General features: G+C 56.1%; 1 protein-coding gene across 3 annotated transcripts in view; it reads left to right on the top strand.

Annotated features, from left to right (window-relative positions):
* The first annotated feature begins 1,747 nt into the window (after positions 1 to 1,747).
* LRFN2 (leucine rich repeat and fibronectin type III domain containing 2) overlaps positions 1,748 to 19,616 on the top strand; it is a 176,246-nt gene continuing 158,377 nt past the window's right edge. For 2 of the 3 annotated variants that reach the window (XM_084890270.1, XM_084890271.1), the window contains exon 1: positions 1,748 to 2,877. The gene's annotated coding sequence lies outside the window, so the exon portion shown is untranslated. Of the gene's footprint in view, positions 2,878 to 10,461; positions 10,552 to 19,616 lie in introns of those variants that run through there. The other variant, XM_084890272.1, reaches the window with a different exon arrangement.

Below are 19,616 nucleotides of genomic sequence, written 5' to 3'. Positions count from 1 at the left end.
GATCCCCTTCGGGGGGTTTCCCATGGTGAATGGCTTTCTCTTGGCTTCCAAGGTGCATCTGGGTCTCCACTCTGTTCTTCTACTAAGGGCATTCAGGGGTTCCTAGAGCTGGAAATGCCCTTAGAGAGCACACAGTCTAACCCCTTTGAGGGAAAGGGACTTGTCACATAGCCATTAGTACAAAGCCATGGTGCACACCCAGGCCATCTGACTCCTAACACAGTGTTCAGTCCAGGCTGAGGCCAGCATAATTAGAAAAAGAAACCAGTTGTCAGAATTAACCTAAGTGCAAGAAAGGATGCAGATCCTAGCTCTTCGTGGAGTATCCGTTCCCTTCTCTGAGCTGGGCAGACACTTGGATGGGGAATGGCCCCTCCTCCACACCATCCCAGAGCTTTGCTGGTTTCAGAGAGCAGGTCCTCTCTGCCCTGTTGCCAGCCTCGTCCTATCCCTGTCACTAGATTCTGATCCTCTCTTGGGTGACTGTAGGGTAAGGAGATAACCTAGCCTGCTGCCCTGACCCTTTGGGAAAGCCAGAGCCTGGAGCCTGGACTATAGCTCCTCCTTCCACTCAACCCTCCCTGGCAGCCCCCACCTCTGGCAAGCAATAAAGAAAACATCTCCATGCTGATCCCCTTTCCTGCATTCCTTCTCCTCCCTCTTCCCTCACATCCTTCTGCCTCTACCCACTTTCCTACTATTCACCTCCTTTTCCCTCCTTCCCCCCTTTTCATTTCTTTTCCCTTCCTGGATCTCTGTGGGCCTGGTTTCTGCCTCTCTTTTCTTGTGCCCCTCCCTCTAACATACCTTGGGTTTCATCTTGGCTATGTCCTTTCTCCCCCAGGCTTTCCAGAATCCCTGCAGGGAAGAGCCTGTCTTTCGGGGCCTGCAGTATGCTGGTGCATTTGGGGAGGGTGCCCAGCACAAGGGGTTTGGGTGCCTGGACTGACGCAGATACACACACACACACACACACACACACACACCCCTTCCCCACCCACCATGTGCACAGACAGGAGGCAGGGTCTCATATTACAGATTTCTCCAGCTCATCCTGGGCTGCGGAGACAGCCTCATGTGCCTCCCTGTGGGTATCTGGGACAGGTGCATGGGCGGTGTCGGCCACTAGGAGAGAAGAGATGACATTCTCCCTGCCCTGGATTTACCAGCTGGAGAACCAGAGGAATCTCAAAATTGCAGTTCCTTCCTTGGGAAAGGCATACTTACCTCCTGGGAAGTTCAGGAAGGCAGACTCCAGTCCTGTCTTCCCCAGGAGCTGGTTCCTGCTGATCCCAGTGGCAGAGAGAAGGACCAAAGGAAGATGGGGTCCTGGCCAGACCCACCCTTTCAGATGGGAAATCTACACTCAGCTTGGAGCAGGGACCTAACTACCTGCCCCACGCCTTGGACAAATCTCTGCTGTTCTGAACCTCAGTTCCCTGGAACGTCAAATGAGGGCTCTTGGGAGATCAAACAAGGGAAGAGTAGTAAGGATGTGCACAAGGTTTTGGCACCACTGCACACCTCACATAATCCAGTGAAGTCTTAGTGTGTGTGTGTGTGTGTGTGTGTGTGTGTGTGTGTGCATTCTTCAGGCTCTCAGTTTTCCTAGATATGTCCTAGGGTGTGGGAATCAGAGCTGGGTCCAGACTCCCAGCCCCCATCCCCAGCCCAGGCCAAGGGGTGCATTTTCCTCCGGCAGGCGGCGGGCTGAAGGCTGCACCGCGCGCTCCACACGTGAGGCGGCAGCACCAGAGCCTGCTGCAGCGGCACAGCCTGGCAGCCCGGCTCCCTTGCGCAGGGACTGCCCTCGCCGCGGAGCCTCGGAGCCCCGGAGCCCTCACTCCTGGCTCCCAGGGCCCCCAGCCCGGCCGGCGGCCCCTCACCCCAGCGCCACGGCCCCGGGCACTCCCGCCCCTCTACTGGCCAGCCCGCTGCCTCTCTGTCTCCGCAGCACGCCACCGCTGCGGCCCGCGATCCCTCTGGTTCGGAGGCAGTGGTGGTTGGGGCTGAAGGGGGTGCGCGGGGCGACGCGGAGGCTGGTTCCCCGGCCCTGCAGCTCCGCGGCCCGCCGCTGGGGGCGGCCGCCCCGACAGCTCCGCGGGGACCATGCGCACGGCCGCCGGGCTTCCTCCACCGCCGGCCCCGCTGCCTCCGCAGCCCGCCGGCTCCCTCCTGGACCAGCGCGTGTGATCGCTGCGTGAGTGTGTGTGTGAGTGTGAGTGCGTGTGTGTGTGTGTGTGTGTGTGTGTGTGTGTGTGTGTGTGATCAGGAGCGCGAGTGCGCGCGCATGCGGGGGGCAGTGTGCACGCGGGGAGTGCGGGGAAGTGTGTTTGTGTGTGCGTGTGGTTGTGAGTGCCTTTCTCTCTCTCTCTCTCTCTCTCTCTCTCTCTCTCTCTCTCTCACACACACACACACACACACACACACACTCACACACACACACGCAGCCCGGCTGGCTGGCTGGCTCCTCTGAACTTGAAGACACCCCACCTTCCACCTTCCGAGATGCCCAAGGTGCCTGCAAATGCCCGCGGCTCTTTGATCTGGAAAATCCGACAGGCTACAGCGACTTCCTAGGGAGGGATTATATATCTTTTTGCCTTTTTTTTTTTTTTTAATCTGGAAGAGAAGAGGACAAGTTGTGCTTTTTCCTCCCTGCTTGCGACATGCCGTGGATATAACTGAATAAGCCGCTCAGGGCTCTCCGGCGTGGACGTCCGTCCGAGGCCACCATCCGCCTGCGTTCCCCGAGCCCCGGGCTGAGCTCCAGCCTCGGGCGGGGAAGGATGCGCGGCCGAGGAGCCGGGGAGCCCGGCCGCCCCGCGGAGCCGGCCTCGGCGCCTCCCTCCCGGGGGTAGACGCTGCCTCGCCCAGGTGAGTGCTCGCTGCAGCCGCGGTCTCCGTGATCCGGTGTCGGTGGGAGCTGGGCGCGGGGCCGAACGCACTTGGGGGACAGGGAACTTTGCATCCGTTTCTTTTTCGCTGGACTCCCTCACAGGGACCCTGGTGCGGACACCCTCCTCGCTTTCGCCCATCCTTATGGCGGGAGGTTTCCCTTTATCTCTGGTTTTCCATGGTGGGGGTGAAACTGGTGAGGAACAGGGGGAGCAGCGGTCCATGTGGGGCCGGAGGGCAGGAGGGAGAGACGGAGCCCAGACAGACAGAAACATGGAAACAGCAGAACTTTGCCGCCAGACCACTCTGTTGCATCTCTCCACACGCGAGGCCTGGCCAGAGCTATTGTTGGGGGCTGAATCCACGCCTGGGCTCCCTGCGCCCTGTGGGCTGGGTGGGTGGGGTAGAGCCCAGCCTAGGGTGGGGGCAGATTCAGGGCTCCTGGAGGGAAAGAAGGCATCCTTGCAGTTTGGGGTGACAGGTCTGGCAGACTCAGGGACCCTCTCCTGGTGTCAGGCAGAAGCAGCCGGGAGGTCAGGGGGAATGTGTGTGCACGGCTTGGGGCATCAGGATGGCATGATGAAGCAATATGGAAACTGGCATCAGCAGAGCCTGATTGGTAGGTCCGACTCCCACCCAGCCCTACCCTGGTTTGGAGGTCAGCCTGGGCAGTGGGAAGGGAGCCCATGGCGAGCTCAGAAACCAGCAGTGCCTGGCTCCGCACAGACCCCAGGCAGTGACAGGGAGGCGTCCTGCCAGTCTCCCTGTCACTCAGCACAAAGGACATAGGCAGTGAGTTCCAGGGAGACAGAGCCCCTGAGAACCAGGGCCCGGGAGAGAAAGAGCAGGGGGCCCAAGCCAAGGCAGCAGCAACCGAGCAGCCAACACCAAAGCGCGGGGAGGGGTGATGCCCACAGACCAGCAGGGAGAGGGAGCTGCTGGGAGCTGGCACTCTGAGCTGGAGTTGCAGGCATGGCTGTGGAAACTGACTCTCTTCCCTGCCCCAGTGTGTGTGTGTGTGTGTGTGAGATGGGGGGGGGGGGCCTCTGAGGCTGCATGGGGCTGATTGGCCTTGCGGGCTGGGGGGAGGGGTGGTTTCAAGAATTTGGCCCCCCACAGTAGGGGAGGAGCAAGGCTAGGGAGCTGCCAGGAAGGTTGATGCCAGTCTCATCAGGGCTGTGAAGTTCCCAGGGACCTGGTGGAGGGTCTAGGTGGCTGGGGGCTGGTTTGGAACTCGCGATGGGGAGGCTGAGGTGGGGGTTGTGGAGATGCTGGAAGCTAAGAACGCTCTTGCTTCTTGGGCTTGTGCCCTCGGCAGGTTGCTGCCCTCTGCAAGGAGCTTATGGGAACAGCCAGCTCCTCGTGAGGCTGAAGGGGGCCGGGGTTGCTCAGGGAGGGCCTGCACTTGAAGCCGAGCTGCTGGGGACCACCGGGCAGCTCCGGCCCATCTGCCGATGCTGAAATGCTGTCTCTCCCTCTGAGTCGGGCCCGAGTGCTGAGTTCCTCTCTCCTGAGCCTCCTCACATGCTTCTTCTCAGGCCCCTGCCCAGCCCTCAATTTAGAGTTTCTGGTCTAATTCCTGCCCAGGAATGTAATTACTTATCTTCCTGCCCTCACCCCGGGGAATACAAAGAGCAAACTTGGCATTTCCGTTCCAGCCTCTTGGCAGCACTTCTCAGGGAGGTGCGGCTGGACTAGGTGCCTTCCGAGGGCACTGGGGCTCGGCTCCTGGCTTCTCTGAGGTTCCGGTTCCTTCCTCAGACCCAGAAATGTGAAGGTGGGCGTGTGGGCAGACAGCTTCCAGAACGCAGCACTGAGGGGAGAAGGAGGGAGGATGGGAGAGAAATGCAGACGAGGTAGGTGGGGCCACTGGGAGAACCAGGCCGCCCTTGGCCACCCAGTCCCTTGTTGGGGCTGCAGCTCTGAGGTGAAATCGGGGACGGGGCTCGGACCCAGCGCCAGGCTTGCCAAGTGTCTCCAGCCTGTGGGGTGCAGCAGGGTCTGCTCTCCTTCAGAAAGTGCCCTGTCCTGCGTAGCAATGAGCTGTTCCTGGCTTCCCCATTCTGATGGGGAGGCTGCTAGCCTGAAAGCAGAGTCAGAACAAAAAAAACAACCCGAGACAGCCAAGTGCCATCGGCCATTGGCCCTGGACAGAAGCAACCATCACGTGGGAGTTTCACGGTTTTCCTTTGGGCATGGCTGTGGGTTTAAGGTCCCATTTATATGAAGGGATAGAGTTGTAACATAATGGCATGGGGTCTCAGTCGGAGGGCCTGGGTTCAAATTCTGGCTCTGCCACATCTTTGTTTGTTGACCCTGGAGCTTTGGTGTTTTCATATATGAAAGGAAATGGCAGCACATGCCTTGGAGATGTGCTGTGGCTCTGTGTTTGTCCTGGCACCACCCCCCCTCCTGTTCAGACGTGGAGGAGTTTTGGGTTGGGGGGGGGGGGCCTGAGAGAGAGGGAGAGGCACTCAGAGACTCAGAGGACAGTGCCCCAGCTCCTCTATCTTCAGAGCTGCCGGGGGGGCGGGGGGTGGTTTGATGCCATCACATTTAAGCTGGTCCTGTAAAGGCTCCAGGAAGCCCTCCGGAAAACTTCAGGAACTCATATTTCGGAAGCAAATTTCACCTCCAGGGCCGTGGCACCTGCCTCCTCGCCTCTCTCTTGTTTGCTCCAGGGTTTTACAGCCTCCTGCACATTTGCTCGGTGTGCTCCGGCTCTGTGCTTTACAAGCGTCATCTGTCACCCTTCTCCGTCTGAAGCTGGAGTGTGAAATATCCCCCAGAATCCAGCCTCGGCCTCCTCCTCTCTGCCTCCGCCTCCTCCTGCACCAAGAGTGGCCTCACAGGGTGGTCTCAGGTCCAGGCCTGGTCTGTGCAGGGCCTGTGGTGGGACCTGGGTCCCCTCTGTAGAGGTGGGGAGCACAGCCAGTCAGGGAGAGGAGCTCACACCTACACATGTACTTAGCAGGGTCTGGCTAATGACCCGACTGGAACTGGGGTGGAGAGGGAGGTCTAACCACAATGGGAAGGCAGAAGAAAAGGTATTTTCAGAAAGTAGGCAGTCAGGTTGGAGAGAGGGACCAGGGAGAGTAGCCATGTCTAGATTGCTCAGGGTGAGAGTAATCAGGAGGGCTTCTTGGAGGAGGTGAGGGTTTCAGAAATAGAAGTCCATGGAATGCAGATTTTGTTTTCTTTTTTCTTTAATCCTCACCCAAGGATATGTTTTTATGGATTTTTAGAGAGCGATGAAGGGAGGGGGGAGAAAGAAAGAAACATTTATCAGCAGCCTCCTAAATGCACCCCAACTGGAGATCAAACCCGTAACCTTTTCAGTGCATGGGATGAGGCTCTCACCAACTGAGCCACCCGCCAGGGCAGATTTTGTTTTCTTCCAAATTCTCAGATGTCACTGAGAAGTTTTAGGGGTGGGGTACTGAACAAATAGGATGGATATTCCAGAAATGTCTTAGGCTATTGAGACCAGCTCCTTCAAACAAACAGTTTCTTGATTGCTTATTATGTGCCAGGCACACATCTAAGCACTTTCCATTATTATTTCCCAGTCCTGTGAAATTGCCACTGCTATTACTTCATTTTACCAATGAGAAAGCCAAGGTGCATTCTATGTCATCTGAATTCAAAGCTCCTTCACTCCTCCGTCCTGCCTCTCCCCGTCAGTGAGCGCCAGTGGGCAGCTGGGACCGGCTCCTCTACGCCTGCTGGCCTCCTGGCCAGGCTGAGGAGGCAACTTAGAGCCTCCATCACAGAGCCTGGCAGAGCCCGGCATCTCCGCTGCCTGCCCTGCCCACTCATGCCCACCTGTTTGAAAGCACCCATCAAACAGCAGCATCCTCAGGGACAGGACAGAAGATGGGACAGTGGGGCAAGCCCTGGACTGGACTGTGAGAGGGGACCTGCCTCCGCCAACCCACATGTGTGTCTTGGGTGGGAGGCAAATCTCTTTACTCAGCCGAGGTCTAGTTTTCTTCCCGATGGATCAAGACGCTCGTGCCCATGTGCCAAGGTTGATGTGAGGGCAGGCAGCCTGTGAGAATGGGCTTCACTCATTGAGCAAACCTCAGCACCCAGGGCGATACAGGGTGGGCAAAGGTAGGCTCACAATCATTTGTGTGGAAAAGAATACAATAATGAGTAAATAATAAGACAAGTTTAAACTGTGTTTTGTGCGTGTAACTGTAAGCCTACGTTTGCCTCACCCTGTACCTGTGACCCCCAAGGCCTGTGCCTTATGGAACAGGGGTGGTAGCAGACCACTAGAAAGGACACACTGACATATCGCATTTCTTTTGTGATCAGACTCTGCCCATCATTGAAAATTTGGTACGAGTGCAGGCAGAGGGCATTTTCTTTAGGCCATGGGCTCTTGGCCTTTTTTTCACTATTGCTCCCACCAACGAGAGTCTTTTTAGACACTTTTCCCCCTAATGGCAGCCTCCATAAAGTTTAAACACCACATGTATACGGTAGCTCTGTGTATGTATGTATGTGTTTCTGTGCTTCATATACAAGAGTAAGATGTTTTCCACCCCTGCCAAGAACAAATGTTTGCCCCTGGGGGGCGCTGTTGCCTCCGTTGAGAATGTGTGCTTTAACAGGTTAGGATTAGAAAGGAAGGTGGACGCACAAGTCAGGGAGAATCCAGGAGATGGTGAGGGGGACAAGTCCACTCCGGCATGTCCATACCCCGAGTGTGGTCCATGGCCTGGCAGCATTGGCATTGCCGGGAGGAGGCCAGTGATGCAAAACCCATCCCTCCCCAGACCTTCAGGAGCAGTTCCATTTTATCACAGCAGGGGCAGGAGGGATGCACGGCCCCAGAACAGGCTAGGACCAAAGGAAAAGGGGTGAGAGTCCAGGCCTGAGACAGCTGTGTGCTGGGTTATCGGCTTGTTGAACCACTGAGTCCAAGAGCACTAAGCAGGTTTGGGCAGTGCCCCTGTCCACACCTGTTGAAATCTACTAGTCTTTGTTCTTTCCTGGGTGGTTTTCTGGCCTTGTAGCTACAGGTTTTGTGTGTGTGTGTGTGGGGGGGGGGGGCGGGGCGGGGGAAGAGATCCTGCAGAGGAGATACCAGGCTGTGTGTGGCCTTGCTTACAAGCAGCAGGACACGGGGCATCTTTGACTTGGGTGGATCTGGGCCCACTCTCTCAAATATCCCCCAAGGCCAAGGCTACTGGGTTGCAGACCAACCTGAGGGGTAGACTGGCATTATGGAGGCAAGATGGAGGTGTTTCAAACTGGATTAAGCAATAAAATGGGCTCTTGCAATTTCTCGGTCTGCTTGGGGCTGTCTGCAGGAGAGCCTGGGTCTCCTGGCGGCAGTCCTGCATCAGCTGGGCAGCCCTGAAACATGAGAGACTGCAGAGTCCCCAAACTGGGCTCCTCGGAGTTCAGTGCATTTATTATCGGCATGTCCTACATTAACTCACCCAGGGGCGGCAGCTAAGCCACAGTCAGTCTGCCCAGACACAACACGAGAAGCAGAGGGACGAATCTCTCTCAACCGCTCTCCCCTCTGCATTTCCCTCTGGGGCCGCCTCCCTTCCACACGGCCCTTCCTCGACCCCATTCAGTCTAGGCCACAAGGAGCAGCCCTCGTCTCACCATAGCCCAGGCCTCTAATACACTTCAGGGCGATGCTAAGTCTCTTGGTCTTCCCATCTCCCTTCCCCAGGACTCCTTCCTGTTCCTTTTCTGCAAAGCTGGTCTATCCTTCCCAGCTACCCTCCTGATCTGTTCCCTGCTTTGGCTAAATAAGCCAGCGAAGGGTGTACTGTGGTCCCCAGCTAAAGTGGGGTGTCTGTGCAAGTGCCAACTTCAGAGTAAATTGGATCTTACTCTTACATGACTCCCTCTGGCACCCAAAATGAGTGTCACTCAGCCTGCAGGACTTGGAGGAGCTTGGGGAGTGAGTGAGGCTCAGGTTCTGGCTTGGATCTGAGTGCCGAGAGAGAGATGGGCCCAGGGAGATGGCAATGCGGGTAGAAGCATGCCTGGCTTCCTGAGCTCCTGGGAACCCCTGCAAATGGCCAACATGGGCTGTGAGATGAGGCCCTGTCATCACAGATACTGAAGATTCCTGGGTGGGCAAAGTTCATCTCTTGACTCAATGTTCCCCTTAAAGAAGCCACTATAATAATACCTAGGCAGGTCATCCAGAGGCAGGAGGAGGGAGTGTGGGTACTGGGGTCGTGGAGGTAAAAGCTAGAGGGACTTGTACACACCAGGCACTGGGGCTGGCTCTGAGGACTCGCTGGGGTGCTGGGGAACCCAGAATGAGTTCTCCTTGCAGCTGTGCTGGGAAGTTGCAGGGTGACGTGGGCCAGCCCCTCCCCCTTGCTGCCCTAACCTGTACACAGGGTCTGAGTGCTCTCTCAGGTCCCTTCCTGTGCTGTGTCTGGTGCTTTGATTTAGAAGTCCATGCACCAGCCTGAGTATAGATAAATCTGCTAAACCATCCAGGCCCTGGAAGTGACTTGTCCCCTCTCCTCATCCTGCTCGCTGGCCTGCCCCTCCCTCTGCTTGATGCTCTGAGTGCCCTTAACCTTCCTCACACCCTGTAACAAACCCCTGTGCTAGGTTCAGTTTTGAATGACTAGGATCCCAGAGCTGCAGTGTGAAGGGGGGTGTTTCCTTTCTCCTACACCCCAACACATGCATGAGCACATATGCACAATTCTACACAATCACGCATGTGTACACAGGTATACCCTCTAACATGCACAAACATATGCACATCACATGTCATCACTTTATAAACATACTCTCACTTGCATGCACACACATATACATACTTACACAGGTATCCACATGTGCACACCCCTATACTTACACCCACAAACACACGTATGCACATGCATAAATACCTGCATCTGACACACACATACATGCATACACATGTACATGCACTCATGGATTCAGACTCGCATACACACATCTTCACAGCCATACTTATGCTCTCACATGCATAGACATAACTAGCACGCAGTCTTGTACACTTCCTCGGCTTCATGCTGAAAAAAAGCGCAGGCTGCCATATCATTGCAGAGCACTGAGCACCTTACGGAGCGTTTCTGTGCGTGCTCTCCTGTGGTCCTGTAGCTCCAAGCTCAGTGGACACAGCTTTGGCCTCCTCCCTGTCTGGCTGAGAAACCAGCTCAGGTTAAGAAAGGCCATATAGGTAGCAGAGCCAGGAGAACCTGGACTTCTGACCCATCCAGAGGGTCTCCTCACAGCAGCTGGTGTCATAGCACAGTCATTCGCCACTTGCTGCCGAACAGCCCTGGGTGACAGGCATGGCCTCTCTTGTCGCTGTGTGAAAGATGGGAAACGGGTCCGAGTCACAAAGTGAGATGGAGTTGACCACTCCTGTCCTCTGCCGGGACCTGTGTGCACGCGTGTGGCTGTGGCGACCATTCCTTCGTGCCTCTCTGCTCTCAGGAGCTTTGAATTGCATCAAACCTCCAGCAATGGAGAAGTGCCACCCTAGACCCCATGGGTGTTCCAGCCCCAATTCTGCCTGGTTTCACCGAGGAAGAGGGCAGGAGAACACTGGGCCATCTCTGTCCTCCCAGGGTCAAGGACATCTGTATCCCCATGGGGTGAAGATATCTGTATCCCCACGGGGTGAGGACCACCTCTATTCCCACAGGGTGAAGACCACCTTTTTCCCAGCAGGTGTGTTCATCATGGATGTGCCTCAACTCACACCATTTCATGGTCTCAGCCTTCCCGGCCTCCCGAAGCTCCGAGTTCTATACGTTACTGCCTGCCATGGGCGTGAGGCCTCCTTTAGCTCATTCTAAATCTCCCCTCCACCCCTTCAAGCGTTAAGGTCGGGAGTGCCTGATAGTTGAGGATTTGGTGATCCAGCCCATGCTCCTTCATCCATCCCTTTCATGACTGGCTGGCCAGCAGTCCTCGCCGATCAGTGTAATTCAACAAACAGTTATTGAATGCCTACTGTGTGCCGCCAGCAGGCCAAATGCTGCAAAGATGAATCATCTCTCCAGCCCAGTCCCTGTGAGCACACAGCCCTCCGTCTCATCGATCACTTGATTTATTCTCTTGTGCACTCCAGGACGTGGTGGAGGGGTGGAGGGGTGGTAAGAGTTCCGACGCTGGCTTGTTTCTGGTGCCCTCCCTCACCTGCATTTCCGGTGCACATGTGTGCACGTGTGTGTGCTCAGGACTCAGCTGGAGGTCACACATGATTAGCCACTGGTAAAGCTGGGCATGCTGGTGTTGGTGGTGGTGGTGATAAAGTCCACTTGAGAAAGGCACTTTCAAGCAGCTTTTCCAAATCTCTCCCTCACCCCTAGTAAACTGACATCTGTCCATCTCACCCAAATAGAAACTGAGGGATGAAGAGATTTGGGGGAGATTAGGGGCTTGTGGTCCCAGTTTAGGAACAGCTGGCCCTAAAGGACCACTTTAATCTCCCTCAGGCCTGGTTACTTGCGTCACAGGGGCCGAGCTGGGGAGAAGGGGAGCCAAGGGGATGATATCCTGGAATAGACCTAAATCCTAGAGCCTTTGTCCCAAGTCACAGCTTCTAAGCAAGTGACAAATGAGGGCCAGTGCCTGGGGAAAAGACGGTTCCCAGGCCTCAGATGGGTGTGAGTCTGGGCGTGCGATGTCTGGCAGGGGAAGCCATGGCATACATGGGCGAGGCAGTCCTACGTTGAAGAAGTTTCCGTCTGATGAGGGAGGGCCCACTTCTCGTCCTTTGGACGTTGATGTCCAAGAGGAGGACAGAGTAGATAAACATGGCACTGTACCCAGGACTCACATGCTTCTGCAGGGAGCAGGGGTGCACGGGGCCCCCTCCCCAGGACTGACTCTGTGCTCGGTTGTCCTGGTTTGTGAACGGGGGTAGGTTGCTATGTGCCTCTTTTTTTTTTTCAGCTGCAAAATGGGGGTAATCACCGGACCCACGGTGCGGGTTGTTAGGAGAAGCAAATGAATTTCTGTGTGTCAAGTGCTTGGAGCGGTGCCCGGCTCCAGCGAACGCCACATAAGTGTGAGCTGTCATCATTCCCCATGGCCAGGGCCGTGGTATTTACCTAAGCGTGGAGAGGAGCCGCTGTGGACTGGCTTTACTGACACCCCTTTCAAACAGCCACCTGGGGGGGTGGGTTCCTAGTGCTCCCTCCCTGCTCTCACCTGCCCCGCTCACATCCTGCAAGGCAGGCAGGACAGACGGACACTATTGTTATGTCTGTTGTACATGGGGGGAAACTGAGGCACAGAGGTTACTAAGTGGCTCCTGGTCCACTTGAGTTTTTCATTATTCCTTACGCTCACCCAGTGCCATTCTGGGGGGTGGGGGGTTTTGGGGAGGAGGGTTTGGGTGAAGGTGGCTGATGGGCTCGCCTGGGCGTTATTTGTGTTGAGTAAGATGGGTGAGCAACTCAGCCCCTGGGTCTGCGTGACTAGGCTGGGTGTACGTGGCCAGCCTGGGGGAGCAGGCTGTGTCTATGCACAGGGTACGTGGGGTCTGGGGGCTGGTGGCAGGGCCACAGGGCATGCTGGTTTGGATCCTTTTGACGCCATCCTGAGTATCCTGGGTAGGATGGGTGGGGTGGGTGGGACTGGGCTAGGGGCTCTAAGGGGGCTGAGGGACCTGGATGGGGACTCTCCTACAAGGAAGGAGCATCTGACCCAGCCTGGTGGAGAGAAGGCTAGAAAGACATGCCTCTGGCCATGACTCCAGCATTCTCCCTCTTCCTCTCCCCCCGGCCACCCGCCTGCCCCCCAATCCCCACGGCTAGTGCTGGTGGTGGGAAGAAGGGCCTTCTGGATCTTTTGGTTGCAGGAGCTGGGAGAGCATCCAGGGCGAGAACATGGGCCTTGGGCCAGGACACGGAAGAGGGGGTGACGACCTCAGACCTGGGGTGGGGAGAAAGCAGACGTGGAGGGAGCGCTTGTGGGTGGGGTTTCAGGAACCCTGGGGAAGTGGGTGCAGGAATGACTTAGGGGTAAGTGTCTAAGGGGAGACAGAGGGTGATGAAAGGGGTGGGTGTGTGACCTCGAGGAGGGGATGGGAGACCAGGAGGTCATGGAGGCCAGTATGGGGCACAGTCCATAGGAGGGGAGCTGGGGATGGGATCCTGCAGGAACCTGGCCTCCCAGCCACCCCAGACACAAAACCCCAGCCCAGCGCCCCTCCTCAGGGGACAAGCATTTCTAGGCCTCTGTGCTCAGCCTGTTCATAAATCACAGGCCACGTAAACATGGCACATAATTGGGAGGCACTGTGGGTACCGCGGCTCCAGGATAAATCTGTGCAGGAAGACTCGGGTTATGAGTTATGGGGAGGCCAGAGGGGGGCTGGTGGCTGGCCCCTCTTGGTGTGTGTTATCTCGGGAGGGTCCCCCACGATGCAGCTGCTCTGTGGCGCGGGCCGATATTTACTGTATATTGCTTTTTAAATTACAGTATGGCATTGATTCCCTGCTCTGGAAGCTCAGCCCTCCCTCGCCATCCCTGTCTCGCTCGGCCTTTCTTGGCCTCTCCTCCTCTTTCTCCATCCGTCTTGTCCCTCCCTCAATTCAGCTTTTAATGCAGAGTATTATGTTACAGTGAATTGTGTTACCCTGTAGTATTATGTGTATATTACCTCATAGCTATTAGCGTGTGCATTATATCCACTCCTTCTATGTATGTTTGGCGCTTGTTAGTGTTGGAAGCTTGACGCCCAGTCGTGTTGATCTACTTTGGACCTCCTGACAGTGAGGAAGTAGCGTGGTCTCCATTTAAAGGTGGGGGCCCTGGAGTCGAGAGAGGCTAATGGAGTGACCAGGTCATGCTTGGATTGAGTTCTATTACACCATTAGGGTAATGGCTGCTGGGTACAGAATGCTGATGGCTGGCCCAGCACCATTCTAAGGTAAGCTTGATGTGCTTGTTGCATCCACATCTGTCATCCAAGGGGTGGGCGCTGTCCTCAGGTCATTCTACAGACGAGCAGATGGAGGCCCAGAGAAGTTAAGTAGCTTGCTCAAGGTCACACAGCTTTCTAGAGGGCAGAGCTTAGGTTCAAACCCAAGCAGCCTGGTTTTGAGCACATGCTCTTGACCAAGATGTGAGCTGTCACCTGTGCTTGCTGAGTGGGAGTCAGGGTGAAAGAGTGGGGACACAGTGTTGCAGGGGGCACTCTTGTCCTTGCACACCCTTCATTTCTGTGATGGTTCCACTGCCTGTGAGGAAAAGACAAAAGCGACCTTGCATTAGCTGGAGATGCCCCAGAGTGGGGGACCGTGTTCCTGGGAGCTGACTAGAACCCCGATTACTGCAGTTTGGCCCCCAGGTGAGGGCAGAAGGGCAGACACAGAGCAGGGGTTGTGGGAGCCCTGACTGGGTGACTCAATGGCTAGCTGTCCTCCATCTTCCCTGTGCCCCTGGAAGGAGGCTGCTGTCTTAACCTCCACGGGGCCCCACGCGACGGCCTTTGTGCAGTTCCCCTTGCCCTTTGGGTTTCGGCCCATATCCAAGCCCAGCCTGGCTCCCAGGGGCACAGCAGGCCACTTATGAGCTGTGTGAACTTGGGCAGGTCACTTCTTTCGGAGCCTCAGTTTTCTCCTTTGAGCCAACACCAGTCCTAACCCTGGGGTTGTCGTGAGTATGAAATGAGGGGCTATCTACCAAGCACTGCAGGGCCTGGCGGGGAATGTGTCCTTTAGGGTCACTGGTGCTGTGATCCCCAGGCATCCTCTCACGCCTTCCCCTGCTGCCTTTGTGAAGTCGCTGCCCTGCCTCTGTGCAGATGCGGAGCACAGCTCAGAACAGCAATGGCGTTTGCACTGGGTCTAGGGACTGAGGGGACTTCTGGAATGCAGAGCTCCGGGTTTTAAAATTAGGTAAGTCCCAGGCCATTGAGATGCATTGGTTACTCTACTGAGGTCCCACAGAAACCGCAGGCTGAGCTGGGATTGGAGCCCAGCTGTGTCCGATTCCCACTGCCATGCCCTTCACCACCACTCTGGACTCCCCCTCGGGGACGGTCCCTCACATTTGCTGAGCCCCGCAAGCTTTAGAGAGGACATCCTGGTTCATTCTCATGAAACTTTGTGAGTTACAATTGCTAGCCAGGTTTACCAAGGAGGAACCGGAGGCACAGAGGGTAAAGGAACTGGCTGTGGGTCATCCAGCCAAGAAGAAACGGAACTGGGACTTGAGCCCAGGCCTTCTGGTGCCAGCTCCCCACACTCCTGGCCCCTCTGCTGCAGCTCCCCTTGAACCTGATCCTTGAGAACAGGTCTCATCTCTTCATCCCAGTGGCCTACAGGGCAGGCAGGGCAAATCCTTACAGGTCCAAAAACTCACGCTCAGCAAGGCCAGGGTGTGTAGCTAATGTCACACAGCTTGTAAACGGATGAGAGTTCATCAGGGTCCAAGCTGATGCTGCTCTCTGCATTCCTTCCTTGATGACTAGGGCAAGGCTCCCCCAGCCCCACCCAGTCCTGTACAAATTTCTCGATGCCTGAGGTCCCAGTGATGACTGGGTCCCAGGGACAGAGGGCTGGTTCCGCGTGGGCTCTGAGGCTTCCTTTGATCTAGCTGTCATTGTCTAGTTGTCCTGCAGAGAGAGGGAGCGGAGGCAACTGGTGGCAGAGTGGATGCACCTGCCAGCCAGAGTTCCCGCCTCCCACCAGGCGGGGTGGAAGGCAGGAGTGGCGCCATTTCCCTGGAAGGGCAGCAAAGGCTCCGTGGATACCACGCTTGTTTCTAAGGTGACTGAATAAAAGAGTTGGGAAGCACGGTGACAAGAGTCCATAAATTCTGAATGATGTTCAGGACGGTGGCCTGGGCCCCGGGGCCCATAAAACCCAGGCAGCTGTTGGTTCAGGGGTGTTTTATGGGGCTCTTTATCTGCTGTGGGGTTACCTGCCCATCAGCATCCTACTTGTAAGGTACTTTTTCTTTTCTTTTTAAAAATTTATTGAGTTTTCTTTTTTTTTCTTTTCTTTCTTTCTTTTTTTTTTCTTTTTTTTTTGAGAGAGAGAGGGAGAAGAGAAACACCCAGGTGAGAGCAAAACCTTGATTGGCTGCCTCCTGCATGCCCTCTATTGGGGATTGAGCCCTCAACCGGGGCATGTGCCCTTACTGGGAATGGAACCAGCAATCTTTTGGTGCACTAGAGTCTACCCAACCAACGGAGCCACACTGGCCAGGGCAGTACTTTTTCTTTTTAACTTTCAAATTCTTTTCATAGTTCTTTGCATTTCTTGGTTATCTTTAAGACACTCATAGGGATGAATTACTCCCTCATTTTACAGCTGGGGAAACTGAGGCATGGAGTGAATTTGATGAATAGCCCAGGCTCACTTAGTGCCCCAAGTCCCTTGACGCTGACCTAGGAAGTTCTCACTAATATTTGTATGAACAAAGCACTTAATTGTCTGCGATTAACTGTCCTAAAAACTTCCATGCTAACTCAGTAAATGTCCGTGATGATGCTAGTGGCACAAAATTGCCACTACCATTTTGATTCCATAGTGAGGAAACTGAGGAAGAGAGAGTTTATTTGTCCGGGACCACACAGCTGGATTCAGGTCCACACCTCAACCACCACCGTGACGCCAACTGTGAATGGCGATGGGCCTCTGCCAGTGAGGAGGGGCCAGTGCCGCCCCTGGAGGACCTGGCTGGTGCCTTTCCCTGAGACAGTGGCTCTTCCAGTCCAGGGGCTTTGGACTCTGGGCCGCCAAAGAGAGACGGTCCTAGAGATGCAGTGAGGGAGGCAGCGCCGTGGAGAAACTGGCCTGGCTGTCCAGAAACCTGGGTGCCCAGCCATTTCTGCCACCAACTGTCCATGGTGCTTGTGTGAACCCCCTGTGCTTCCCACCCTGCTGGTTCTGCCCTCCGGTCATTGAGATGGAGGCGGGCCAGCACATGGCTTTGGGGCTCACCCGGTGGTGATGATGACAGCAGAAGGACCACCAAGGAGCTCCAAGGCCAGACCTGGCCCTGTCCTCACTGTCAGAGACCCGGAGCAGCGGCAGGTGCCCACACTGCCAGCTAGATACCTGGGCTATTTCAGGCCTGGAATCCCGGGTTCTGCTATTTCAGGGGGCTCTGGGCTAAGCCACTTCTCTCCCCATTGCCCTGTCTAATGGGGTTTGCTAGGGGAAAAGGGGGAGGGCTGGGGCTTGGCTGCCACAGGTTACCTATGGCTCTCCCAACTGAGGTGGCGGGCACTCAGCCACGATGCAGGGAGAAGGGGAGGATGAAGGGCTCTGCTCAGGGGGGAGTGTGCAACACTCTTCCTTCTGGCCAAGGTCTATGAGATCCGCAGCTCTATGGAGGGAAGGTGGGCAGAAGGACTTCTAGTTTCCTCCTTAATTCAGAATTCTGCAAGATGCTGCCTCTGCCTCTGTTCAGCTCACCTGCAGGAAGCAGGCATTCGCTGAGCACCTAGAATTGGTTAGCTGCTGGGTTCAGAGGCCAGTGACCTGGACCCTGACCTCAAGGTGCTCCCAGTCTGTGGGGGTGGCCAAGGAGTACACAGGCAATTACAATGCACCATGCTGGTGACAATGGGAGGTGAGGCACCGGCGGGCTTCCCGGAGAAGGCAATTCTCTCCAGCTCACTGCAGGCACCTCTTGCAACAAGGCTGCAGCAGCCTCCTGGCCCTGCCTCCCTAGCTTCTCTAGCTCACCCTCCCACAGACACTGTGCATGTCTTGCTGAAGATGCCACTGCTCTCAGGATAAAGTCCCTGCACGGCGCTGTCCCCAACAGCTTCATTCTGTTGTCTGTGCCCTCGCCCCACCCTCACTAGAGTGGCCACAGTTCCTAGAGCACATCCCAGAATTCTCACCTCTGGACCTTGGAATTCACTGGGCCTCCAGCTGGAACACCATCCCCCACCCCCACCCCAGTGCCTGGTGGGAGCTCCTCATCCTTCCGGAGTCAGCTGAAGCATTGCCTTGGTGGCCCTTGCTGTCCTCACTCAGGGGGCTCTTTGTTCTCCATTTCCCCTCCTCCCCCATCTCGTTTGTTCATTGCTTCTCTCCTGTGAGTCCTGTGAGGCAGGGCTGGGCAGGGGTCACAAGCGCAGACTGTTGCTGGAGTCGGCATGCAAGTCCCACTGTAGTGCTCACCCGCTGTGTGACCCTAGGGAAGTCCCTTCACCTCTCTGCGCCTCGGTTTCCCAGAGTGTAAAATGGGGACATCATAGTACCTACTCCACAGGGATGCTGCTCCGGTTTAATGAGTTAATATGTGTAAAGCACACACAGCAGTGTCTGGCACAGGTCAAGTGCCAATAAGTATTAGCTGTCATTATGGTATACCAGTGCTTGGAATAGTGCCCGCCTCAATACATATCTGATGATGAATGAGACACCTGGGCTGGATCTTCAGGGGAGTAGGTCCAGGCTGGTTAAAGGGAACAGTGGTTCTCAGCCCTGGCTGCACATGGCAATCACCTGGGGAGCTTTAAAAACCACCGGTTGCTGGCCCGGCAGAGTCCGGTTTAATGTTCTGGGTGTGGCCCGCACTGGGGTTTTAAAGCTCTCTGGGGATCCCCATTCCAGCTTTGAGACCCTGGAGACGGGGAAAGGCGGGTGTACTCCAAGCACATACAGCTGGGAAGGCCCTGCCGAGGGCATCCTTGAAGAGCGATCACCGGGGCTGAGGCCAGGGCAGGGGAGCTGAGTGGTGGCACAGGAAGGCAGAGCCCAGCCAGGGACGGCCTGCAAGCCAGGCTGAGGAGCTTAGGCCTGGCGGGGAGGTCGGCCGGGAGCCGGCAAGGTCTTAAGCCAGAGGGACACAGTCCGATGTGCCTTTAGGGAATGTGGTCTGGATGGATGTGTGGAGGACCGGTTACTGCACGTGAATTCGAAGTCATGGAGATCAGAACCGTGAGAGCGGTTCAGGGCCAGGCTCGCACAGCGCGTGTCTGGACTGAAATGTGGCCAGCACAGGGGTTCTCCTTGCCACCCGGTCCTCAACCACAATCACACGGTGCCATGGAGGCAGAGGCGAACCCCGTCTTGTCCTGAACCAGGAGGGCTTTTCTGGGTTCTCAGCCAGACACTCAGCTGCAGCCAGAGTCCACCATTCCACAGTCCCCTGGCCCCGACCTGGCTGTCTCAACCTCAGCCTCCCTTCCAGGCCTGCCCCTCACTTGTGACACCCACCCAGCCTGAGACCCACTGATGACAATTCTCCCCGGGATTCCAGGCCGTCCGTAGGGCCTCCCCCTTCCCCCTCTCCCTGGAGTATTCTCTCAGCAGCTGGAGTATTCTCTCAGTCTTCCCCTGCACCTGGTGTGTAGTGGGGCTCTCGTCCTCACCCCCTGCCCCTTAGCTACCAGGCTGCTTCCTCTCACTGTTCCATTGGCCCCTGCAGCAGGTGTGGGTCCCCAGGCTCTTAATAAAGTGACCATGTCCTTCCCACTGTCCACCCTACCCCCAACCCCTAGAGGCAGTGTAAGCGGGTCTCCAGCCTATCTCTGCTACTTACTGGCTGTGTGATGGTAGGCAAGTTATTTGACCTTCCTGGGCCTCAGTTTCCTTGTCTGTAAAGGTTGGGGGGGGGGGGTGGCGGTGAGAACTCAGAGACAGTTAATGAGTTCATTGACACCAACCGTGGTCCCAGGTCTGGCTCACCCGCCCAGTTCAGAGGAAACGATGGGTTTTACGAACTCCCTGTTTCCTAGCAGCACTGGGACGGGATTGGGG

Source organism: Pipistrellus hanaki (genome assembly GCF_964339955.1).
Source record: "Pipistrellus hanaki genome assembly, chromosome: 7".
Taxonomy (NCBI): Eukaryota; Metazoa; Chordata; class Mammalia; order Chiroptera; family Vespertilionidae; genus Pipistrellus; species Pipistrellus hanaki.
This window is presented reverse-complemented; position numbering and strand designations above follow the sequence as displayed.